This window comes from Lissotriton helveticus, chromosome 2_1 (genome assembly GCF_964261635.1).
Source record: "Lissotriton helveticus chromosome 2_1, aLisHel1.1, whole genome shotgun sequence".
NCBI classification, from domain to species: domain Eukaryota; kingdom Metazoa; phylum Chordata; class Amphibia; order Caudata; family Salamandridae; genus Lissotriton; species Lissotriton helveticus.
The window spans coordinates 1,819,629,379-1,819,656,939 of record NC_136059.1 but is presented as its reverse complement, the minus strand read 5'-3'; positions in this window follow the sequence as shown (position 1 = coordinate 1,819,656,939).

Below are 27,561 nucleotides of genomic sequence, written 5' to 3'. Positions count from 1 at the left end.
AGCACCGCTTTACATGAGTCGGGCGGTTGTGTGTTCTCCCTGATGTGTAATAGCTCTTGTTTAGTGTATTTGGTCAATAGGTCGGGGCAGACTGCCTTACTTACAGCAAAACCGGCAGGGATTTCGGCTCCCGGCGACAGTCTGGCGCAGACGGGCGCAAACGGGCTTGCCTTTGGCGTGCCTTCGGCACGTCAGCGGCGCGCCCGCTGCGTGCGTCTGCTTCGTGCTGTCCAAGGCATGCAATTTTGTAATTCCAGGCCGCTAGCCAGCTGACCTGGAAACTCTGCGTCACTTCCGGGTGGTGCAGCACCCCCTCTACTCAAGCGAAACTTTCCGTGGTGGACCGGGGAGGCGCCGCCCTGCGACCTTGCTCAGTGAATATTAGGTAAGAACAATAAAATTGTGACATACAATTCAGTGCATATAAGGACAGTACAATATCCCAACAGGTTTAATTACAAAGGCAATTATTGTTGCATGCATAAAGCATTACACAAGCAAGAAGAAAGGAGACACTTATTGAAATAACTTGGATATAGTTGTTACTTTTATATTTTCATATTGAAAGAGGAGAGGGTCATATTCAAACAATTTGACCAGCACAAAATTGAAAGAGTCATATGACAACTGAAGAAACTTGGTGCACAGTATGTACAAGTGATATGTGGCGACGCAAGTGAAGGAGTAGACAGCGTGAACGGCGCAATGTGAACAAGGTGCAATAATTATACAGTGAGTGGCTCAGTGCGTAACTAGGTTATAGTGACTTCATATCGCAATTCACAATTTAAAGAGAGCCACAAAGAAAGTTGCGCCTGCAGTAGCGCTGTAAAGTCGACGGCGTTTCGCCCAGGCGCTGATTAACCAGTGTTCTGTTCTCGTGCTACTGCCAGCGGCCCTGTTTCAGAGGCCCTGCAGTCACCGGCCCATACTTCCTGGATTCCGCATACCGGAACGGGTCCTCAGCACTGAAAATGAGACAACCTGGTCCTGAAGATGGTCCCAATTGATTAAGGACCGAAACGCCGTCGACCTCACAGCGCTACTGCAGGCGCATCTTTCTTTGTGGCTCTCTTGAAATTGTGAATTGCGATATGAAGTCACTATAACCTAGTTACGCACTGAGCCACTCACTGTATAATGATTGCACCTTGTTCACATTGCGCCTTTCCCGCTGTCCACTCCTTCACTTGCGTCGCCACATATCACTTGTACATACTGTGCACCAAGTTTCTTTGGTTGTCATATGAATCTTTCAATTTTGTGCTGGTCAAATTGTTTGAATATGACCCTCTCTTCTTTCAATATGAAAATATAAAAGTAACAACTATATCCAAGTTATTTCAATAAGTGTCTCCTTTCTTCTTGCTCGTGTAATGCTTTATGCATGCAACAATAATTGCCTTTGTAATTACACCTGTTGGGATATTGTACTGTCCTTATATCTTAGAATCCCAATCCCGACTAGGTAGATGGGTCACACTCCTGTTTTCTTTTACAATACAATTCAGTGCAAGCGTGAGTTTAAAATAAAAATTGCCGTTTTAAAAATAAGTTCGAATGTGCTGTTTGTTTTTTAAAAGAACGCTAGAGTGGCTTGCGAGCTGGGGAGGAGGAAAGCAGAGTGTGGAACCCTCAGCAAGCGCTCCTGCGGGTGTAACTAGTACCTTCGAGAGTCAATGAATCATCAATCAAAATGCCAAGTGCCTGCCTCTTAGCGAGTCTGCTGCGCGTTGTCCAGGGCCTGCGATTTTGTAGTTCCAGGCCACTAGCCAGCTGACCTGGAAACTCTGCGTCACTTCCGGGTGGTGCAGCACTCCCTCCACTCAAGCGGAACTTTCCGTGGTGGACCGGGGAGGCACCGCCCTGTGACCTTGCTCAGTGAATGGTAGGTAAGAAAAATAAAATTGTGACATACAATTCAGTGCAAGCGTGAGTTTAAAATAGAAATTGCCATTTTAAAAATAAGTTTGATTGTGCTGTTTGTTTTTGAAAACGCTAGAGTGGCATGCGAGCTGGAGAGGAGGAAAGCAGAGTGTGGAGCCCTCACCAGGTGCTCCTGCGGGTGTAACTTGTACCTTCAAGAGTCAATGAATCATCAATCAAAATGCCAAGTGTCTGCCTCTTAGCGCTTCGAACCACAACAGTTTTTTTAAATGCGTTTGACTTTTTTTTTTCATTTTTTGCATTTTTCACATCACATGGTTGTAACTTAAAGTGACAGGTGCCTATCTTAAACAGGAAAAAACCATGGAGATAAAAGAGATAATAACTATTCTCTAGGTTCGCAACCTAGTCAAAAAATCATTAATACAGTATATTTTGTTTTCCGTTTTGGTCACAATGCTGACAGAACATGTTGCTTGTAAAGCCAGGTATAAATAAATAAATATATTCATATATGGCAATTTACAATGTAAACTACATATATAAAAACATACTTTATACAAATAAATAAATAAATAAATATATATGTACAATACATCAACAATGAATAAATACATTAATGCTTTTCAGTTTAACATGCTGATTTGATTCAATCTTAGTATAACTACCTCAAATTCTTTGTAGTCAATGTACTACGTGTGAATAGCAAAACACACAAGATGATGGACGGAATGTTGCACAATGGCAAAACATTCGCCCCCATTCACAGATCTGAGTTTAATCCATCGTTACTTTGCTCACCAAGCCACCCCAGTTCAGACATGGCCATAGGAAAATCAATCTTGACCCTGTGCCTCATGGGAACAGTCCAGCCCGAACTACCAAGCCATGTCTTCCCTGGACCGGAATCAAGCATCCTAGGACCGGTTTCTGGCTATCAGCCGTCTTCAGCCAGGATAGCTTGACTCCAGCGGCGTAGTGAGCACGAGACCCACATCTGGGCATACCCTTCCCACATAGGGTGAATAGCAAAACACACAAGATGATGGACAGAATGTTGCACAATGGCAATACATTCACCCCCATGAGTCCCATGCTCTCCACACCACTGGAGTCAAGCTATCCAGGCTGAGGACGGCTGATAGCCAGAAACCGGTCCTTGGATGCTTGATTCCGGTCCAGGAAAGACATGGCTTGGCAGTTCTGGCTGGACTGTTCCCATGAGGCACAGGGTCAAGGCTGATTTGCATATGGCCATGTCTGACCTGGGGTGGTGTGGAGTGCAAAAAAACGATGGATTTAGGCCCAGATCTCTGTACTGGGGTGAATGTATGACATTGTTCTGCATTCTATCCATCAATTGTTGTTTTTGCAAATGTACTACGTGTGCCAGCATTAAGGCCTTTAGACTAGGTAAGCCCTTCATAAGCCTATTTAATTATGATTTAGCTTTTGTTACATTATGTGCAAATATGCAAAAAGTGAAAGTAACATGTGCTAAAAAGGAATTATTTTATACAAAACAGTAAAAAATAAGTGAATGAAAAAAATTCTTTTGTGGGAATACTCTGGGCGGTCTTTCTTACTGGTGTTGTAAATCTTCATATTGTAAGGAAGTGAAGACTTATTAGTATCTGAGTCAGGACTGAGATTGTATTGGAAATTTCTGTTATCTAGTTGTTATTGTTATTGTTATTGTTATTGTTATTTTAATTTTATACCGCGCCTAATCACCTGCAGGTCTCTAAGCGCCCGCAAAGATGGTACAGGACAATAACATAACAGGGTCAGAACAAAAGATCGCATTGGATTAAGCCATGCTCAGGCTTCTCCTGAACAGTAGCGTTTTCAGACTCTTTCGAAATTTTAAGAGGTTTCCTTCCTCACGTAGCCCTCCAGGCAAGTTGTTCCACAGCTGGGGAACCAATACCGAGAAGGCTCTGCCTCCCTTCGTCACTAGCCTGTACCGAGAGCAGGTCAACAACTGCAAGTCCGAGGACCGAAGTGATCTCGTCGGGCAGTACAGTTGTAGACGCTCCTTGATATAGGCCGGAGCCTTACCATAGATGGCCTTATGGGCTGTACACAGACTCTTGAATTCCACTCTCTCTTTAATTGGAAGCCAATGTAGGTTTTGTAGTAGAGGAGTGGCTCTAGACCTCCTAGGGAGTCTAAAGATCAGTCGGGCAGCATCATTCATCAGAACCTGAAGCCTATTAGTAAGGGTTTTCGGTAGGCCAAGATAGAGGGCATTCCCATAATCGATTCTGGAAATGATAGTGGCAGTTACTATTGAACGCATCATGGGCTCTGAAAGGATAGGGGATAACTTCCGCAGTTGCCGGATGATATTAGTACAGCTGCCTACCACCGACGCGATCTGAGGCGCCATCGATAGGTCAGCATCCAGCCGAATCCCCAAGCTTTTTACAACCAGGCTTGGTTTTGGGGCCGGGCCCAACTCCATGGGCCAGTAGAGGTCACTCCAAGGTGAGAGGGTGGATGGTATAACCAGGATCTCAGTTTTGTCAGGATTGACTTTTAAAAGGTTATCTGTCATCCATCGTACCGTGAACCTCAAGATGTTCTGGGATTGGAGTTGTGCAGCCGTGGTGAGTTGTACAGGCTAGCGTGTAATTCTTCTGAGATATTCAACTCTTTGGGGTGCTTGGTGTAAAGATTTAAGATGTAGTGCATCTCCAATTTACGAAGAGCCTTTTCTCGATCCCCTCCCGTTTTCTTGATGGGAATCGAATCTATAAGATAATATTTCAGATCCTTCGGGTTGCCATCATGGCTTTCATTAAAATGACTAGCCATGGGAGACAACTGGTCATTATTTTTGATGGCTCTTATGTGCTGGAGCACCCTTTTGTGGCCCTGTAAGATGGTATTTGCAAGGGAACTCCAGCACCTAGACCACATGGTCCGTTTTGCAGTTTAACGCTTTGTCTATGATTCTGTCTTTCCCGCAAAATGGGGTTATGTAACATATCACAGATACCCCATGTTGGCAGGCTTCGCAAGTTTTGCTTCTAAAAATTCCCAGTCTCTGACTCAACCATGTACTTTTTACTGAAGGGCAGCATGGATCATTTTTGACTAAGACATCTTTCATAGATGTATCCCTGCTGTATGAAATTGCAGGTCTTTTGGGGACTGAATCTCCGATTATCAGATCTTGATGAATGAGATGGCAGTTTTTCCTGATTATATTTCTCACTGCTCCTTCTTGTCGGTTACATTTTAGAATGAATCTAAATTTGTTTGGTGTCTCAGCTTCATTATCCCTAGTGGGTTTCTGTTTGAGAAGGGTCTCCCTAGATTCTTGATTACTTTTCATGAGGGCACTAATAATTTTTTTTTTGCTGTAACCCCTCTATTTAAACCTGGATAAGCATTCAATTTGTGCCTCATGCGGGTCATTCCTATTGCTGCAGATACGTTTTATACGTAGCAGCTCGCCATAAGGTATACTTTGTACAAAATGTCCAGGGTGCGAACCGCTGGCATGCAAAATAGTATTGCCAGCTGTTGGCTTTCTGTGGAGTTTTGTTTCAAGCTTGCTCTGGTTTACATACACTTCGACATATAGAAAATTTACTTTGGTTTTGCTAATACAGGCAGTGAAATTTAAATTTAGTTGTTTGTTGTGGATGTATGACATTACAACGCATGCTTTTACCACGCATGCCTTTACAACGTGGTTTTTACAACGCATGCCTTTACAACGCATAGTGCTTTGGGGCGCTGGATAGTGAATAGTTTAATTTACTATTCCAACTCCAGTCCCCGTAGATAGTAGGGAAGGTGTTGGATAGTAAATTAAACCTATTCCCTATCCTAGAGCGCACCCCAGGGCAATGTGTTGTAATGGTTTGCGTTGTAAAAGTTGCGTCGTAAAGGCACTGCGTGGTAAAAGTTGCGTTGTAAAGGATGTTTCCCGTTTGTTGTTGTTTGTGTGATGAACATTTCTGCATCTGTTTGGGTACCATGCCAAACTAAAAACAAATCATCTATAAATATCCACCAAATCCTAACATTGTTTGTCATGGCATTAATATGTTCATTTATGAGAACCAGCTCCTCCCACCAGCCCATGTGGAGACATGCAAAACTGGGGGAGAAGCTGGATCCCAAGACAACACCTCTTGCTTGTTGGAACAAGGCATTCTGAAACATAAAGATGTTATTTGTTAAACAACTTTACACCATATAGATTAACCTTTTAGCGTGTTCTTCATATTTAGGCTCCCTCCTTGATAGATAGTAATGCAAGACTTTGAGGCCATCTTTATGTGTGATTGATGTATACAGCGAGGTTACATCCAGTGTAATCAACAGATAATCCTCTCCCCATGAGAAGTTTATCATTTTAGATAAAAAGTCCCCTGTATCTTTTATGTAGGATGTCAATTTCTGAACGTGTTCTTGTAAAAAGATGTCTATGTAGAATGAGGTTTTTTCACAGATACTGTTCCTTGCAAAGATAATCGGCCTGCCAGGCAGATTTGCCTCATCTTTGTGAATCTTGGGGATGAAATACAATATGGGTGTGATAGGGTTCTCGTTACTTAAATATTTGTATTCATCCGTTGTTATCAAACCTGTATTTCTCCAGGCCATCAGTTTCATTTTGTAAGTTCCATGTACTGCGTTTAAATTATGTTTATTACTGCGACAATAACCAGCATTATCATTGAGTTGACTCATAGCCTCCTTGATGTAATCATCCCTCTTCCATAGCACTACATTTGCGCCTTTGTCGGCGCTCCTAATGACTATTTCATTGTTGTTTTTCAATTTTGTCATTAGTTGATGGTATTGCAGTTCCCTTTTATTTTTGGTGCTGTTATTTCTTGCTTTGTGAGATTTGTAGTTCAGATTTTTTAGACCACTCACAACCTGTTCTTGGAAGACGTTAATGGTGTCTCTTAGCATCATGGGATAAAATGTGGTTGGTGGTTGAATGGTGTTTGACATGGTTTACATATATTAGGAGGTGATCTCATTATTTCCGTATTTTGACTTGCACTACCTTCCTCATGGATTAGTTCATATAGCACCTCAACCATCTGTTTGTCTGAGTCATCATTACGTGTTGCAGCTGCTGTTTCCTCATGAATTTGTGTGCTGCTTGCATCTGTAATTTTATCAATGGCAATGGACTGGATATTTTAGATTGCTCATGAAATTTAAATTTTCTGACGCTTTTGTAAATGTCAACCTATGTTGTGGCAGTGGTAAATTAGCTTTCAGGGCAGTAGGAGCGCCCCAGGGCTAAGAGTTGTTCCTCCGCTTTCTTTCTTTAAGACAATGTCAATTAAGTTAATAACTGTTTTTTTGTTTTCTGCCATTGAGTTATTTGGTACAATTTTTTCCCAAATTTCTTCTGTTGGCGTTTTGGTTGCCTTTTGTTTGTTTCTTCTTCTGCTCGCCTTCCGTCTCTCCCGACGTTTTCTACTTCTATTGAGGCTGGATTTATTGGTTGTTTTCTCAGACGGAGAGACTGGAGGCGCTCCCGGCATAAAAAATCAACTTCCTCAGTTAGAGAATGTTTGCTGACAGATTGCTGTCTGGCTCTCCTGCGAGTATCTGTTTCTGACTCGCTTTCCATAGCCGAGCTTGCTTCAGAGGCAGAAGTTAGATCAGGTTGTAAGTTATTCATGGTTACTCATTGTGTGTCTTTTTGTATGCCCCCTACTTTGTCTGCTTTTAAAGCGTCAAATTTTCACACAAAAGTAAATACTCTTCCGTATTCGTAGTCCCATCGGTCACGGTGAAATTTGAAGGCCTTGCATTCTCTTATGAGATCTTCTTTTTACAAACATTTTTTCATTTAATTTATTATTTTTTTCCAATTCACCCAGTTGGCCCATTTCCTCAAGTTCTTTGTTTATTTTATCGGTTTCCTCTGAAAGTATAGCACAATATTTTTCGGTATATTTGACTAATATAAATAAAAGTTTACCTGATGAGTCCAAATTTGTTTCCGCCAATTCCTTCATCATCTCACGGTCGGGCGTCTCATAACTAGGGGCAATTAAAATCCTAAGCCCTCGAGGTACTCTTCCCACGTCTATGTAGAGCTGCAAGGATTTGGCTTCCCAACATCATTTTTGTTCAGTACGCATGGCTTTTTCAAGTTGTTTAATTTTTTTCCTTGATCCGTGTATTTCTTATGCTTGTTGGGTTGTTGAGGATAATTGAGTCCGTTGTCAATGCTTTATCATTGCTAAACATTGCAGCCGCCGCTTCTGCCCTCTCTCTAAGCGTGTCAGCTACCATTATCAATTTGGGAGTTTTATTTCAGATTTTGCAATTAGTGTGGCAATAGCATTTACAGTAAAACGTAAATGTCCGCTTTAGCCTATTTGCCGCTTTTTTACTCTGAACCCAACTCGGAGTCAAGTAATAGAGCTAACTCGATTGCCCCACACTACTGGTTCCGTGCTTATCGCATCTGCCAACAAGCACTCGCTTACCTGATTAGTAGTGCATTTCCCATTTTCCGCTTCCGTTCCTTACACTCCGTTGGGGGGCTCGTTTGCAGAAAATCCTTCCGGATTCAATACAACGCTCGTCGCCGGGCGATGGCTCCATTGTGGCAGGTGATCCCAATATTAAGAGGGGTCCGTGTTTGAAGCAGGAGTCAGAAAAACTACTTCTGATTATCACCAACTACTCCTTCCCATTTGCGCCTTTTCCATACGCTTTAAGAACGAGCATGGACCACTGAAGTTTTGCTGCACTGCAATGTTTCATCTCACTCCCAAACAGATGCAGCAGCCATTACGCATTTTGTCCTTCCCAGGGGACTTGATCACATGACGCGCTTTGAACCACAACAGATGTTTTAAATACGATTTACTTTTTTTCATTTTTTTGCATTTTTCACATCACATGGTTGTCACTTAAAGTGACAGGTGCCTATCTAAAACAGAAAAAAACCAAGGAGATAAAAGAGATAATAATTATTCTCTAATTTCGCAACCCAGTCAAAAAAACATTAATGCAGTATATTTTGTTTTCTGTTTTGCCCACAATGCTGACAGAACATGTTGTTTGTAAAACCAGGTATACATAAATAAATATATCCATAAATGGCAATTTACAATGTAAAATACATATATAAAAACATACTTTATATATAAATAAATAAATAAATATATATGTACAATACATCAATGATGAATAAATACATTAATGCTTCAGGTTAACATGCTGATTTGATTCAATCTTAGTATAAATACCTCAAATCGTTTGTATTCAATGGACTACATGTGCCAGCATAAAGGCCATTAGACAATGGAAGCCTTTTATGAGCCTATTTTGTTATGATTCATCTGTTGTTACATTATGTGCAAATATACAAAATGTGAAAGTGACATGTGTTAAAAAGGAATTCTTTGATAGAAAACTGTAAAAAGTAAGTGAACTAAAAGATTTCTTTTGTGGGAATTCTCTAGGCGGTCTTCCTTACTGGTGTTGGAAATCTTCATGTTGTAAGGAACTTAAGACTTATCAGTATCTGAGTCAGGACTAAGATTGCATTGGAAGTTTTAATATCTGTGCAAATGTATGTTATCTTGTACAGACTAGTGTGTAATTCTTCTGAGATGTTCAACCATTTGGGGTGCTTTGTGTCGAGATTTTGTTGATGGGAATCAAATCTATAAGATAATATTTCAGATCCTTCACTGTAAAAACCATAGGTTTCAGGGATGTTATAGTTAGAAATTAGCAATAAAAAACCTTTGAAATTCACAGAAAAACCATAGGTTTCAGGGATATTATAGTTAGAAATTAGCTTTAAAAAACTTTTGAAATCTACTGAAAAAACCATAGGTTTTAGGGACGTTGTAGTTAGAGATTAGTATGCAAAAAACCTTTCAAATTCACTGAAAAAACACAGGTTTCAGGGACATTATAGTTAGTTGGACATTTCACTCGTCCAAAACCGGAGAAATTTGGCCATTATAGTTAGTTGAGCTAACTATAACTCGAGCCCCCTCAATGCACTGCTGATGACATTCTGTTCACATTTTCCCCACACTTTAAATACACTGTAGTAGGTCCAGAAAAGAAATTAATAGCCATTGTTATAAAAGTTCTTCCAGAAATAAATATTTGACTGTCAACAAATATTTGTATTCTGAGTTCCAGTTTTCTTCCATTTGCTCTACAACGTTGTAGCATTACAATCTGATATTTTCCATATCTTTCAATTCATAGTGAAGATAACTTCTCTAATTTTCAATGAGAACATTTCATATCATGATTTGCTGCTTTTACTTGCAGATTTGCAGTCAGGTATTGTTAAGTAGATGAATCGTTCTGTGTCGATTACAGTGCTTGAAATTAATGAATACTGTTCACATTCATGATCCCATTTGTAAGTTAGTCCAAATAAGTTTTCAATCTGTATTCCTTCATCTTATAATACTCCAAGCATGACCATCAGAAATTATTATGCATCTTGTTGTATATTAAGACTCAAGGTCAAAGAACCAGTACATGTATCGAAGAGTTGGTGAATTCCAGAAGCAGTGTGGATTTTACTTCTGTCAGTTGTCAATTGTTGAAATATATTATGAAGTGCAGAATGTAATCTTTTTTCCTGATTTCTCATAATTTCATGATGAAGATCTTGTAGGTAAAATACAACATTCAGAATAACCTTACCATAGCAGTTGATACCTGAACTATTTTCCAATTGGTATCCCACAACGTCATTAACACTTCCCATTTTCTGTTTCTTTACACCTTTTCCTTTCTGTTCGATTTTTCAATGCTTTTCAACCACCCTTGATTCTTTAATATATTTTTATTTTGAACACACAGCATCTTTCTCATAAATGGCATATTCACGTAAATTTGGTGCATAAAGTCTTCGTAAATGATTTTATTCTCTTACACAGTTTACATCAGCACTAATCTTGTTGTCATCGAAATCAATCAAATATAAACTAGACAATGTTCTAACTTGAGATAATGCAACATATGCCATTCCCTCTTTGAACACAGGACTTCCAATATTTACCCAAGCATTGTCTACACTTAAACCTTGAGATTTATGAATAGTTACTGCATATGCTAAAGACAAAGGGAACTGTTTTCTGCAAACATACAAGTCTTTTGCAAACAAAAAACATACAGCACAATGCCCAATCTGTCTAACCTCTGTAACCTGATAACATTTTATTTTCAAGAATTCTATTCATCTCTGTTCTGATATTTTACAAAATCAACAACGTTCCCCATTGCTCCATTTAGTAAACCTTCTTCTACATTCAAATTACGAAGCAAAGTTACCTGTCAGTTTATACATACATCTGACGTTTTTTCTAAGCCAGCTGTTTTAGATACTGAATTTTTTAAAGAGTGCAATTTAGTCTGTAGTTTCTCTGTAAGAAGAATGGTTACTCCCTGATGCTCTATTTTATCAATAGCTTCAATGTAAACTATTTTTTATTTTTCCAATTTCAGAAGCTCTTGATTAAATGTACAACACTCTTGCAGTGTAGGCATTAGGCAAACTATAGACTTTGTTTCTCCAATCTTCTTATACATTACCGCCGCTGCAGTGTTTTCAGTTGTAAACAAGTTCCTTAGTAGCCGACTTTCTAAATCTTGTTCACCATGTTTCGTTAGGACAACTTTTCTTATATCTTTCAGAATATTTCCATAATCTTCATCAGTTGCTTGTCGCATATTCTTTATAAGTTCTTTATATTCAAAATGTAACCATATAGTCACATTTCCAATACTTCCCAAACAATTCCTAGTGCCTTCATGCACAAGTGTTTTAAAAACTGGTTGTCCTTTTACAGGAGTTGATTGAAATATATCTCCAAATGCAATTGCAGGTTTTCTTTCAAACAGAAGATCGCAATCTGTTTTAAAAACCGGTTTCATTCTCAATTGTACAAAGGCAGAATTAAGTTTGAGACCATGCTCACCTCATCAATGATTAGGAGTTTAATTTTCTTCAGCACTCTTGACACTTCATAAGAAGCATCTCCAGACAACTTTTGATATTCTCATTTATTATCAAGTTCAACTGGTAATATAAGTAATCTATGTAAAGTAATTCCTATAATATTGTGCGCTGCTGATCCAGTCGGAGCTGTTACAACACAAGATAAATGTAAATCTGGAGTTTTTTGTAGATAACTGGTCAAAACTTTAATTTAAAACTTTTACCTGTTTCAGCTTGACCACTGATGTACATAAGAAAAGGTTTAAATGATGAACATATACATTCCTTTTTTCCATGCAACAAAACATGTTGTATCTGTTCTATGGCATGTAGATATATTTCTTATGGCTGAGATACCCGCCACCCCCTCTCGACACAATCCCCAAGGATGGGAAACCGAAACGGTTCTGGACTTTTGGAAGGCGGGAGGGAGTGACCCTCCCGGCCGTATTTATTAAAATATGAAACAAAATCAAAACATTAAAATAACAGTTTCATATTATGTACAATTTCATTTCCACATTACGATGTTTGGCTAACCTTAACAGATCTCTAATACAAAGATTCTCCTAGCCGATCCAACATCCTACAAAACATTTGACTTGAAATTGTACATCCTAACGTTAAGGGCCAACGGCAAGGTCGTAACCGGTGTCAGATCCCTAAACCATAAATACAACCCTCACTTGTGAGAGGACCAACCGCACAGAGGCGTACCTCAAGTGCATCTACCAATTTCCCTTGGACTTGACGGGGGCCCCAATGAACTCGACGCCATTTAACGGTCGTCCGAGGACTCGTGTGAGGTGTCTAAGAGGTAGCGTAAACCCCCCCCGAACCCCACACAACTTACCCATCTGCCGTCGCAGATGTCCTGGCCCCGGGAAATTCCCCAGGAGGGCCCGTAGCCCCTCCTATCCAGGAAGGGGCCTTGACCACCTTTCCTTTCCTTCCGGCGGCCTATCCTTAGACGGGACCGCCTCCCCGTTGAGGGGCCAATGGCCACCTCCCCCGAGCGCTCCCATCCGTAATGGGTGACGCCCCCCCATAGGGATCTTCCAATTACTGCTCACCGATCATGACCTTACCGCCACAGGCCGGATAGTTGACCGGCTATCCGGACCCCCCACAACAACTCCTGCCTAAAGGTCATGTTATAAACTCTTTAACCAGGCTATGAGGTCTCCTATGAGTAACTTATTCCCCACCCGGGACAAATGAACACCGTCCCCCAAATACATACTGTCCCCTCTGATACAACCATGCGAGACAGAATGCAGAGAACTTGAACGAAACAATCTACTCACTTTGTTATTTATTTTCCTTACTGAATGATTCAGAGCAGAAACAGAAATAGCCCCCCGCCACACTTTTCGTGGGATCATGTGGGACCATGCAATTGTGCACCCTGGAACTCTCCTTGCCAACCAACTTACTGTGGAAAGCATTGCCTCAAGAAGAAGTCGTCTACCAGTGGCCACCAAATCGTTGCCCCCAAGATGGACTATGATTATAGACGGCGGTGACCTTGTCCGCCCTAACAAACCCTCGAAAAAGGATTGAAACTGGTCAATACAGAGTCCGCCCTTTCCGTAGAAGGACACACTGTACCCGTATTCCCCAGCCACGTGAATCATGTCACCTGCTTTGAATACGTCCGCGGCACGCCTCACGTATGAGTGGCCCACGACCCACACCTCCTTTTTCCCAGCCGGTGATGTCTGACCGCTGGTCCCCATGTGTCGGGTCGACTGCACAGTCCGCCCCGCCTCGTAGGCTTGCGCAACTGAAAACCAAACAAAACAAGAAGCGTGAGTACATCATTACAGCTTCATAACATGTGCAAGCGCACATACCTTTTATAACAGTTCGAGGACCAACGCCCTACACGTTTTACTTCTTCAACACTCAGACCCCTGGCTGTAGCCTCTGTAGCAGCCCCTATCCGAAAAGAATGGGTCCCAAACTCGCCGGGGTTCAAGCCCGCGGCCGAAATCGACATCGCAAGCACCCGCTGGAACTGAAACCTTGTCAGTGGGGTGGTGTCAGCGTGTCTCAAAAAGGTCCCCCCCCATGATGCCACTCTCTGCGCTAAATATTCCTCTACGCAAACCACAGGGCACATGGGGGACCCGGGAATCCTCTGTATGATTATGCAGTCCCCAAACGCACCCTGATCGGTTTTGGACCTGACAAACGAGACAGTCATTGTCTCCCCCTTGACCTGAACGTGCTCTTGGCACAATCCCCCCATCGTATCCCGCTTGTTCCTCGCCACTAGTTCGCTTACCCGCATAGCCCCATGGAATGCTAGCGCAAAAGCGGCTCGGAATAACACTGTCTCATACTGTGATGAACACGTTGCCGGGAGTACGGAAAATAACAGGGCCAACCTATCCAGACCTATCGGGCGCCTCTCATCTGCTTTGCGACCCTCCAGGCGTTGCCACCCCCGTAGCGCTTTCTGGACTACGAAAGACGCTGTCGGGTCCTGGATCCCATGAGCCCTTGCCATAAAGGAAATGGCGGCCCGATGCCTCTGGGCCGTAGCTACTGATTTGCCAGCCTGATGTAAAGACAGCAAAAATTTAACGACAAGCTCCTCCTGGCCCCAAAGCTCCCCCCTAGCAGAACCCAAAAAGGACCAGTAGGAACGGAACGCCCCTTCGTATGCCTTCCTTGTCCTGGGCGCTAAACTCTCTCCCACGAGGTTTTGTAGTTCGGGGCACCGAGAGACCAGAGAGCTTCGGGAAAGGGTGCTGCCACCGGGTCCGCTGCGGGCAGAAAACCCCAGAAGGCCTGCATACGGAAACGAGAAAGCGCATCAGCCGCTTGGTTCAATACCCCCGGGACATGTCTTGCCCTAAAGAGCACATTCAACTGCATGCACAATAACACAATTTCTTTAAGCAGTCTCAGCATCCATTTGCAACGTGCTGCCTGATTATTGATACACTCTACCACGGTCATGTTGTCAGACCAAAACACCACAGACTGATCCCGGAACCCCTCAGGCCAAGTTTTCAGGGCCACCAAAATAGGAAAAAGTTCGAGAAAAGCAATGTTCCTCGTCAATCCGCACTCATGCCACCATGACGGACATTTTTGAGCCGTCCATTGTGTGCCGAATATGGCGCCAAAACCTATACTTCCCGCCGAATCTGTCCACAGCCCCAGCTCCTCAGAGGACACCGCCGGTTTTATCCAGACTATTCGACCATTGAAATCCGCAAGAAATGCCAACCAAATGCGCATGTCCTGGCGAACCTCTGCCGAGAGCCTTGTGCGGTGATGACCCTCCTTCAGGCCGACCATGGCTTGTGCAATCGAGCGGGAAAAGGGGCGGGCCATCGGCATTACTCTCAGGGCAAAATTCAACTGGCCCACCACTAATTGTAATTGATGCAGTTTTACTTTAGTCTCACTGATACATGTTTCAAGGGATGCCCTGAATTTCAAAACCTTTTCTCTTGGTAGTCGAAAACAACCCTCTACCGAGTCGAGCTCGATCCCCAGAAACTCGAGGGAAGTCGAGGGACCCACGGTCTTACCTGGCGCCAATGGCACACCAAATTGGTTCATCAAGACACAAAATTCATTTAAAGCCTGTCCACATTCTGGGTCCCCGGCTGCCCCCAAGAACAAAAAATCATCGAGATAATGCATAACATGTTGGAAACCCGTCTTCTTTGTGAAGACCCATTGCAAAAAACAACTGAACATTTCAAAATAGGCACAAGATATAGAACATCCCATTGGCATACATCTGTCCATGTAATAGCGACCCTGAAAACCTAAAACCGAGGAGACGCTGATCGTCTGGGTGTACCGGGAGCAACCGGAACGCTGACTCGATATCTGATTTTGCCATCAGCGCCCCGGGCCCCAGGCGATGCAACATGGCGACGGCCTCATCGAAAGATGCGTACCGCACCGAACACACCTCCGGGTCTATCGCATCATTCACGGAAAGACCACGTGGGGCTGACAAGTTATGTATCAGCCGAAACTCACCCGGGTCCTTCTTGGGGACCACCCCTAGAGGGGAACAAACAAAATTATCCACCGGTGGCAAGTCAAATGGACCGGCGACACGACCTCGAGTCACCTCCTTCCCAATCTTTGCCTGTACCACAGCCGAATGCTGTAAGACCGATAGTTGATTCGTACAGTTAGCTACACCCTGAAAATCCCCCACTGGGATGCGGAAACCATATGAAAACCCGTTCCGCAACACCCCAGCGGAAGCATGATCCGGGTATTCACTGAGCCAAGGAATCATTGCCATGGTATCAATCGGAGTAGGTAAAGTCGCCCCTCGGACTATTTCAGACCTGTTTGGCGCTTCCCTTACCACCGTTATCACCCGTTTTGGCTCTGCACATGGACTCAGGATGGGATGGATGCCCACACCCCCCACATTCATGTCTGAACTTGCATGACCCCTGGGGCCTCGTACATTTACCTCTGTTAAAATTCCAACAGATCCCCCTTTTACCTGCGTTGCCACTCGTCTTCGAGTGGTACTCGCTACCTGCACCCGTCCGAAAGGATGTCCCAGCGTATTGGCGGGAAGATTCACCCCCGCTACTCCCTGACAATGGTACTTTTAACATTCCAGTACTTTCCATTTTTTGCCATGACACGGAGTCGTAACAATCCCAAGTCAAAACTGGGTCATGTTCCTTAGCTTTTCTAAAAATATTGTCATAGCAGAACCACTGATTGCCCCCATACGCTACGGAGTACTCCATGATACGTGATTGATAAATAGGCAACTCGGTCAGCAACTCGGGCCTGCGCTCACCCATGATGGAGGTAAAAATGCCCCACGCTCTGCCCCAAGTACCAATGTTTTCGTCAACCTTAAAGGCGGCCATTTTTGCGCGCCAAACACTCGGATGCATGAGCTCCTTTTGGCTCTTAACATGCTCCATCTCGTAATGGTCGGTAAGCAAAGAAAAAATATTAACATACTTATTCGCCCAAATCTTTTCCTTAATTTCCAGTGGAACATGCTGAGCCACCTTCTCCCTTCCTGAAGGTACGGACCCTTCCCCCGCGATCGGCAATGGCCGCTTACCTGAACCAGAAGCTGCATTTGCCGCCGAAACTGGGCCCGTTGCATTTTCCGCCGCCGTAACTGGCGGGGTAACAGAAGCTGGTGTTTTCGCAGCCTCCCTAGATTCCCGCAGTTGTCTCATTACTGCCCGGGCGTCGTCAGCCGTGGTGCCCTCGTTATCTTTTCCCAACCACGCTGCCAATTGTGCCGCTAACTCGGGAGGCATATCTTCTCTGGTCACGGGGGTGACCACCACGGGGATCGGATTCCCCCCCTTCGGCACCGGGGTTGGCTCCTCAAGTGGGGTATCAGGGACCGGAGTTTCACCCCCAAGCGCCCCCTTTCTGGACCTCTTGCCTCTCCCACCGGGGACTACTCCCGGCAAAGGCCGTTTCGGTCCTCCCTCCCCGTTCTTAGCCGCCATCTGCTTCTTCAAATCGGCTACCTCCTTCATGAGCATGCGGAGCATCTGATCGGTACTGACCCGCTTTTTGACTTTCTTAGGCATTCCCAGACGGGATATCTGTAAAACAAAGAGAAAGATTACAACGCTCAAAACTGGCTCTTCGTTCCGTCCTGAGCTCACGTGCAGTGGGGAGGTGCAGCTTCAGAGCACAGGAACAAGAGGATGTTTCTTGGCTTGTTGCTTCTTTTATCCGTCTTCGGGGCGGGCGTCAACCCGCCCCCGCCCGCCACCGAGGGCGTGGCCGAGTGCGTCAGTGTCTAGGACAACCCACTCCAGGGCGGGAAAAGGCGCGCCCCGGCTACGCCGCTTCGGGCATACCAGCCGAGACTCGCCTCCCGCCCAAGATGGCTTCCCGGGGGGATCGAGGTACTCCACCATAAGTTCGGGGGGACCGAATGGTCGCCCCTTTCCATTCTGTTCATTATTTAGATGTTCTTCTAAGTATTCCAAAGTAGTATTCTCCTGTTGTGCTTGTTGCATTGCAATTTCTACTTCATAAATGGCGATTGCTGCTTCATTTTAGATTATTGGTTGTCCGAGTGTATCTTGACTAGCTGGATCAGAACTTTGACTATCTTGAGGACTGCTGTTAACTATTTCAGCTGTAATAGTCTTTTCTTGCTCAATTTCATCATTTAACATTTGTAAATATGTAGGGAAAATTGTACATGCAATGCTAACCTTTGCATGCATTAAAAGAATCTTCATAGCAGTCGAAATGTACAAGCAATTCAGTTTCGCTACGCAATGGCTTGAATAGTTGCAGAAGTGCTAAATTGAAACATTCTCTCATCTGGAGTTTCGCAACTGAGTTTTCTGTGGTTCATAAGATTTCCTTTGGCATGTTTTAATATACAACCATCACATTCAATTACTGCATATTTTCCTTGTTTTGATTTCTGTGAAACATTTCTTTAAAAGATGAAATGTTGAAGTATTTCATACAGACATAGCTCTTCCAGAAGTGGACTCATTTTGGGATAGTATGTATCCAACATATTCGTTTTAAGACTTTCTGTACTTTCTGGTTCATACACTGCTAAGTATTCCATTTCTTCTAATGTTTTCAACACTCTATTTCATGGGCAGGCAAGATATAAACTTACCCAAATGATTCCTCATGACTTTGAATATAAACTGGAAGAGCACAAGCGATCTGAACATTCAAAGGATCCACTTTCCGTGTGGGAAAGCATTTTCAAGCTAAAGCTGTACAATTTTTTGCTAAGGCTCTTCTCTTGTGAAATGTGTTCCCACATTTCTTTCATTTCCGTCTTTTCTGGTTTCGTTATATATGATGTAACATAGCATGCAGCGACGATTGAGTTATCTGCAACATATCGAATGTTCATGTTTGCATTCCACATTTTCAAAATAACTGGATTGTAATCATTAATATACGTTGACTTTTCTGTTCTTTTTTAAGTTGTACGTATTCTTCGGAGATTTCTGAGTCATTCTATGCCATCCAGCAGACATAAAAAAAGTATTCTTCCTTTGGAAATTACTGGACGTGGGAATCCAAACCGACACTTGGTATAAAATTTTCCTTTAGACTTGTATTTTCGTCAACAGTACTTTCCACAACATTCATTTTGGAAACGTAAAACTTGTTGTGTTAAGCTTTTTTCTCCTCCCTCTCTTGGAATCTAACAGGTAACATACTGTTCGAAGAATACTGTTTCATCAGTATCCTTTCCAAATTTCGGAGCATTCCTTATCCATAGTAGCATGTGTATATGTGGAGCACCTCTAGTTTGATACTCTTTTTGCCCAAGAAGATCAATAACTTCTCCAAAAGGACAAATATTTTATTGCAGATAAAAGACATCATAGCTTGAAACCTATGATTAAAATACATGCACACAGTTACAGGATCCAATGAACACAGTTCTCAAGGTGTCTTCATTTCAATATTTTTTTTAGATTGGAATCTGCTTCTCGTAGAAATTCAAGTAAATCTTCCCATGCATACTCCACACAGCTAGGTGTTACAAACCATGTTGGTGTACCTAAGTTTCTAAACATACACTTGAGTTCACCATGACAACAACACCAATACTCATTGGTTCCACGTTGACATGCCATCAAATTAATTAACTGTGCTTCTAAATTTTAAACTGTTCATTCAACTCTATCCATGCATTCTTTGGCTGAAACAAGTAATTGATGAACTCCTGTTTTAAGTATGTGGTTCACTGCATATGAAAGAGAAGACAAATCACTTTCAGACAAAAGGTGAAATATATATGGAATGCACTTTCGAAATCTAGGATCTTTAGAGTATAATCTTGTTGAGCGATATTCTGAAGCTGGAATCCATACAGGTCGCTCATCAAATCGTCCACCTTGTCCGGTGGGGAACAGCTATGGAAAACAACAAGCTTCCAAGCTTTTTTCCCAGACATTTGAAATAACTCAATGCTGTTTTCTATTACTTCTTTTGAATGTAGAGGACATATTGTGTAATGTTCATGAATCTCCACACTCCTCTACTTGTCCACTTTCTCTATTTGACCACTTGAAATTTCTGATTCATCTTCTAAACGAATTACTTGTTCATCAATATTTACAGTTTTATAATAAATATTGTTCTATACAACATATAACATATCCTTTTCAAGATTATTAACATATACAAACTCTTGCCATATTTCCGGCCTCTGTTTCAATATTTTTCTTAAAATTGAAAGGTAAGTACACAACTCTTCCTTTCAGACCTCTTTGTAAGTCTCTTGGTGGCAGTTGACCTATTTTAGGCTCCATGCGAATTATAGCTTGAAACGGGTGAACAGATTGAATAAGAACTGACTCATATGTAATCAAATCTGCCAGTTCCTCTGGAATAGATACTAATTCTAAGTTGTTATATACTCCTCTAGATGGCATTTTGTTCTCTTCTAAATTGTTATAACAATATTTAATCTTCTGGTGGGGAGGCAAGATGGCGGAGTGAAGCCGCTGGGGAGCGCAGCATAGTGGAGGCTCTCACACCACGTCAGAAAACTGGAGTGCTTTATGCGAACTTCACAATTTAATGCTTAGAAATGCTCAAAAACTGAAAAACTGAAACCTGAAAAGAGGAAAGTAAAGGGAAAACTCTGACCTGCACCCAGGTGGATGCGGTGGCTTCTTGGGATTTGACTCAGACGGCTGCTGCGGGGGGTGTGGCTGCACTTGTGGAGACCGACCAGTCAGTCTACGGTCGGCTGCTCAGCTCTGTTGTTTGGAGTTACACTCGCCATGATCCCAGCCTCTGAGGCTACCGCAGAGACTATGGAGGCCACAACTCGGCAGAACATGGTGCCAAAAACTGCCCGAGAAGTACTTGCACTGTCAGAAATGCCGCCACCGTCATTGGAGAAGCAGGTACGCTTAATGGAGGGGGGGCAGTGGAGAAAATGTCCAGACTGCTCAGACTGCCCAGACTGCGCAGACTATTAGCAAGCCACTAGCCCGTATGTTACAGACAGGGAGAGGGGCAGGGGCAGAGCTTTTTGTGAACAATTTTGGGGAGGATTCTATACTGAGGTCCTGTTGGCAACAATCCCTCTCTGCAACACTGTCGCCTTGGATATTGGTACGGATTCTGCTTGTGCTGGCTCGACTCCGGAAACAACTTCCCCAAAGGACACTATAGATTCAGGGGGCTGGAAGGGTCAGAAGGTCGTTGCTGTGGCAGAGTCTGATAGCCCCCAATGGCTGGTTTGGGGGATGGGTCAGGGGGTGCCCCTGTTATTCTTGAAACTCCGGGCAGAAACGCGGCTAATTCAAATGATCGTTCTCATATTCATCATATACCTAGCCACATAGACAGACTGAACAGAGGAGTCTGTTCTACAATCACTATACACTAAGAGCTGTTGAGGTGGCAGAACTGGGTGCAAAGGTTTGTGCGGCTATAGAGGTTATGTCAGAGGAGGCATATGCGGGGGATGAAACAGGCTCGAATGAGGACTATGAGGACTTAAGAGGAACTGTTACTCAAACCCCTACTGATAATGGTAAACCAAATGGGGGTAAATAAGGCAGAGGGAAGCCTAAAAACAAAGCTAAAAAGCCAAATGGGGGAAAAATACTATAACCCCCACACGGCAAAGCTATTTCTGACAATAGTCCTCTACGGAGATGGGTCCAGGCAAAGGGCGGCGTTAAGTCTATGGAGCTACGACTTTCAGGTACTAGCCCTACAGATGGCTCTACGGTTTGGAGCTTAGTGAAGGCTCATCCCCCCCATAGGAATAAGTGACAGTGTTAAGCTGGTTAAGCTGTTAAGCTGGTTCTCCTAGATGGGGATCAACCTTCAGCTTCAGTTTCTAGCATGGCTCAAAGCACGGAAAACAATAATTCACCACATATAACCACACAATTAACTGATAGAGTCACGGACAGTCGGGAAGATGAGGCATTCTCTTTGTCTCTGATCCTACAAGCTTTAACTGAGCAAAGACAAGAAGCTCAACAACACTATCAGCAGGCATGTGAAGATAGTAGTAAAACGCAATACGCCTTGCAGGAGATGGCAGGGAAACTTGAAGGATTATCTCAAGAGATCACTGAACTGCAGCAGAGAGTTGCGGGCACGGAAGAACTAGTGGCCTCCACAGAGGTTTTGATGAAGAAACATGATGCCCAGATCTCTAGTATGCAGGACAAGCTGAAAGAGTTGGAAAATCGGCATCGGAAGCAAACTCTTAAACTTTTGGGAATCCCTGAAGGGGCAGAAGGGGCCGTTCCAAGGGCTTATTTAGTTCAACTTTTCCAAACGGCATTCCCCGACCTCTCCGACTGGGACTGGTACTTGCAGTTAAAAAGGGTCCACAGATCACCATTAGATTAGAGGAATAAGAGAGGTCAATATCCTTGGCCATTCTTGATCTATTTTGGTAATTTTTTACTGTCAGGCTGTTTCATTGAAGGACCGACCCAACACTCCAGTCTCAATAAAATCTGTCAGTGTCTTTGTTAGGTTGGACCTGGGCAAAATCACAATGGAAAAGCGCTAATAATTCTGACAGTTTATTGATCCAATTAAACCTCTTAGTGGCCAAGTTTTCCTTTTTTTATTTTTTTATTTATATATTCACAGCAACAAGATTACAAAAATCCTTATATAATTCATAATACCAATGATACAAACATACATACAAAATACATACAAAAATTCATTAAAAAAAACATAAGAAAAGAAAAGGCAGCTTAGATCATTAAACATTAGTCACAAAACAGAGGGGAAGAGAGAAAGAAAGAAAAAAAAAAATAATAAAAGTAGCGAATATACAGCTGAGACACAATTCATTCAATTTTTAAGATCAGACCTCATAATAATTACGAAAAGCTCCCCAAATATTTATACCCATCTGTCGCTTCCTAAGACTTTTAACCGAAAATAAACCCCATTCCAATTTATATAAATTATACATTTTTGCTCGCCAAAGGTCAAAGGCCAGCGGCTTTTCCTGCAGCCATTCCGCTGCGATGCACAAGCGAGTAACAGTCATTGTGAAAAAAACAGATGTCGATGTTGATACAATTCGTTCATAGAGCTATTTACAGAAATCATCCCCAATAACATCATAGCAGGGGTAAGGGTCAGAGGTAGGTTAATAACCATGGACAAAAACTTTTCTATATCTACAATGTATCTATACAGTTTATCACATCTAAAGAAAATATGAACACTATTCGTGTTGTCTTCCCCACATCGAAAACATTTCCCGTCATAACCACCCCCCCCATTTAGCCATCCGCGCAGGGGTATAATATAAATCAAATAAGGTCTTAAAGAATTGAACTTTCAAATTTGCTGACATTAATGATTCTCTAGACATCACAATGAGATCTTCAATCACAATATCTGTTTCTTCCATCACTTCGGACAATTTACACTTATGTTTTTCAAGATCATCTGGTCTGTCCGAAAGCAATCGTTGATATAAAACTCCAATTTTAACCCGCCCTCTGACCCCTTCTACCACAGCATTAGATCGCATATCGACGTTAGTCCGAGATAAAAAATCTCTTATTTGGAAATTTTTAAAAAAATGTGTTTTGGGTAAACCATATTGTAAAATTAACTCATCAAAAGATTATATAACCCAGTAACAGAATACAAATCGCCTAGACATCTAACGCTCTTCCTTTTCTAGCTTTGCGCGATATTATCCCCAAATATTCCTGGCAAAAGCTTGAACGAATTAAAGGGAGTGTAATGTGAGATCTTCCCCATTAAATTCAATTTACAGATCAATTTCCACACTTTAAATGCACTAATCAGGACTTTAAATCATGTTTGTTTATAGTACCTGCCATCCAGTTCCATAAATAAACACTGTTTGGCAATAGGGCCTAATAAAATTTCAAAAATAGTTTGGGCCGTGGTGCTATTGACACCTCCCTCCCCAATAATTAACACCCGCATTTTCAAGAGAAAACAAGTAACAAAATAAAGTGTAAAATCGGGTACCGCTAGGCCCCCTCTGTCAAGTGGCAAAGTCATGAATCTCATCGCCCGCCTAGGTCTCCCCGGGCTCCATATAAATTTTCCACAAATTGATTGTAAATATTGTAATCTAAACTTCGAGACTTCCAAAGGTATTGACCGGAATAAGTAGAGAACCTTGGGAAGTATATTCATTTTGACAATATTGCAGCGACCAAATATTGTAAAATACAAGTGATCCCACCTATCCAAGGAAGCTTTAACTTTATAAATAAGCAGATTCCCGTTTACATCCATAAGTTCAGACATAGAAGCTCGAATTTGTATCCCCAGATAGGTCACCTCTTTGACTACCCACCCATCCCTCCATAATACACTATCAGAACATAAAATTTGCATTTTTTACTCATTGCGTTTATAACCCGAGATCCTACTGAATTCTTTAGCTAACCGCTCTATCTCTTTATTCGCAAGAGAGGGTTTATCTGTGACTACAGCTATGTCGTCAGCATAGGCAAAAACAGAAAAATTATAATCAAAAACCCGAAACGGAGGGATGGAAACATTATGAGACAATTGTTCTATAAAAGCATTGAAATATAAGGCAAACAAAAGAGGGGAGCACGGGCACCCCTGCCGAGTGCCTCTAGTTATATTCACATCATCCGATAACAATCCCATTACCGATATCTTGGCAGTAGGGGCCATGTATAGCGCCTGAAGTGCTACAATGAATTTCTTGCCAAAACCAATTCTATCCATCGGCTGCCACATGTACTCCTACTGAACGCGATCAAACGCTTTCTCTGCGTCCAATAAAATCAACGCCAAATCCCTTTTTCCTATCCCTGCAATATCGTACAGTGTTACTACTTTATTCACATGATCCACCGTACCCCGTTTCGGAATAAAACCATGTTGATTTAATGAGACCAAAGGTGTGATAACTTTCGACAATCGTTTGGCCAAGATTTTAGAGCATATTTTATTATCACTGTTCAGTAAAGAAATTGGACGATATGATCCCACTAAATCAGGAGGTTTACCCTTCTTACAGAATACTGCAGTCGTAGCATCTGACCATGATTTAGGTGGATGTCCTAGTTGTGCCAATTGTAGTATTTTTAACGTTTCGTCTTTAACTATGCTAAAAAACAGCCGATAAACTTCCAGTGGAATCCTGTCTGGTCCTGCCGCTTTCCCTGACGCCTGACTTTTAACTGCATTTTCTAATTCTATCATACACATATGGGGTCTAATTGTTTCAATCCTTCATCAAATATTACTCTCTGATCCCCCTCAGATCTCCTCAGCTGAGTATAGAGACTAGAATAAAACTGTTGAGAAATAGAAAGTATCTGCTGTGGGTCAGAGTGCGACACCCCATTCAAATCCCTTAATGCATGAATATTTCGAGCCGATTCCTTCATTTGAAGTCGTACAGTCAGCCGTTTCTCAATAGTTTCCCCAAATTCATGACTTTGCGGCTTAAATACCTGGTATTTCCTAGCGTTCTCGGCACTCCAAAATCCAAAATACAAGAACATTAGCTCGGTATTTAGCAACATTATTCTCTAGGCCAGAAATATCATTCATACCTAATGCGATCCCTCTAGTTAAAGAGCCTTCCGCCTCTATCAATGCCTCATAGTGTCTTGCTAGCTCAACCTTAAGTTTCTTTTGCTGCCATAAACTAAAACTAAGACATTCCCCCCGAAAGCAGGCCTTGAATGTGTCCCAAACTATGCTAGCGGGTGCTGAACCATTGTTATTTCCAAAAAAGCCTTTAATCCAGTTACACATATATTCCTTAAACTCATCATTTAAAAATAATTTCTGATCAAATGTGAAATTATTGGGTTTAGGCCTGCTCCTAGCTAAGGCCAGTTCAAGAACAATAGGAGCATGATCAGAGGAAATCCTTGGGTGTACATGAATTGATGCACCCCCTAGTACTGAAATAGATGCAAACAAGTAATCTAATCTTACACATTTTTTGTGTGGGTGTGAGTAAAATGTAAAGCCGCTAACTTCACCCCTCATTTTGCCCCAAACATCAACCAAACCATGATCACAAATTAAATTATAAAATGCTTTAAAAACGTTGGGCTTTCGTCCACTGTATTTATCAGGGCCATCCTGTAAAGCTTGATTAGTCAAATTAATATTCATATCGCCACAGATAATCACTGGTTGCGGCCATGCAGCTAGTTCAGCATTTAATTCAACTAAAATCCCCACATCATCAACGATTTGCACCAAGAAGTAACAACATTTCGTCCGGCAAGAATAGCTACACCTCGAATCATGCTAGTTTGGCCAGATGCAGATATTAAAGAAAATCCCAGTTCACTCAAAATGCCTCTCTTGGCCCATGGAATATGGGTTTCCTGTATACATAGTAAGTCTGGCTGAATGTATTGTAATTCTGCAGCTACTTTTTGTCGTTGTAGAACATTGTAAGACCTGATACATTCAGCGAACAAATTTTAATTCCATTGGTTAACATTACAAATTGTTAAATACTTGTCACAATAAAGTCTTCCTATGCGAAAAAAACTAAGCTGCCCTTTAACACTAACAAAGCTATATTTCTCTTGTATCCTAAGACTTGACCCTATTCTTGTCGCCGTGAAATTATTCCCTTTTTAGTCCCCCTTAGTGCTACCCACACCCCCTAAACCCCCTTACTCTCCCCCCCTCGTGCCCACCACCCACCCACCTTTAACCCCCTTAGAACCCCCACCCCCTTTAATGAGGCTTTAGGTCTGATAGTCCTTTAGATGCGAGCCTTACCGCAGCCCCTTGCCTTCCCCTGCCGAGTCCTTAACAAACCTACTCACAACATTTTGAAAAAAAATAAAGAGTAACTTGGAGCACAAAAAGCAGAGTACCTAACCTTATCATTACAGTTGATATAGACATAAACACATATACTACCAAATCACCATATTAGCCTTTATAAGTACCTTAGCTATATAGAACGTACAAATTCTGTCGCTGGAGCAATGCTAGTAAAAAAATCGTGTTTGATCCTTAAACACTATCTTCAGCTTGGCTGGAAACATTAGAAAAGCAGTAGCCCCCTTCGACTGCAACTCCGAAATTAATTGGCGAAATTGCTATCGAAACTCCACCGGCCGTTGACACAGATCGGGGCGGACAAAAATTTCTACATCCCCAGCCTTCCCCTTCTTAGCAGGCCTAGCAAGCTTAAACACTTCCTCCCATGCCAGAAAGCTATTGAATGATACCAGCATTGCTCTAGGTTTGGTTTCCTGACCTGGCCTCAACCGAATCTTAAAGGGAAATCTGTGTGCAGGTTCTATTTCACGACCCCAGTCCGATTGGGTAAAGCCAGGGAAAGCTTTTTTAAACAAATCCACAATGATCCCCCTTGGATCTTGCCCTTCTTTCCCCTCCGGGATCTGAAGAACCCTCAGGTTATTGCGACGAGCGCGATTCTCGATGTCTGCTAGCTTCCAAATCATGTCCTCTTTCGTAGCCAAGCTTGTGTTGTGCAAATTCGTCTTCCAGTGTAGATACCCTTGCAATACAAAGTCTCCATGCAATTTGACCAGTCGTCTGACTAAGTTTTGCAGCTTCCGACATGAATTTTGTGCCCTCTGGCTCTCTTCCCTTGTTTCATCTCTAAGTTGCATAATGGATAGATAGATTAACGCTAGGGAAACCTCCTCCTCTTCAGCCCCCTCAAAGTCCAT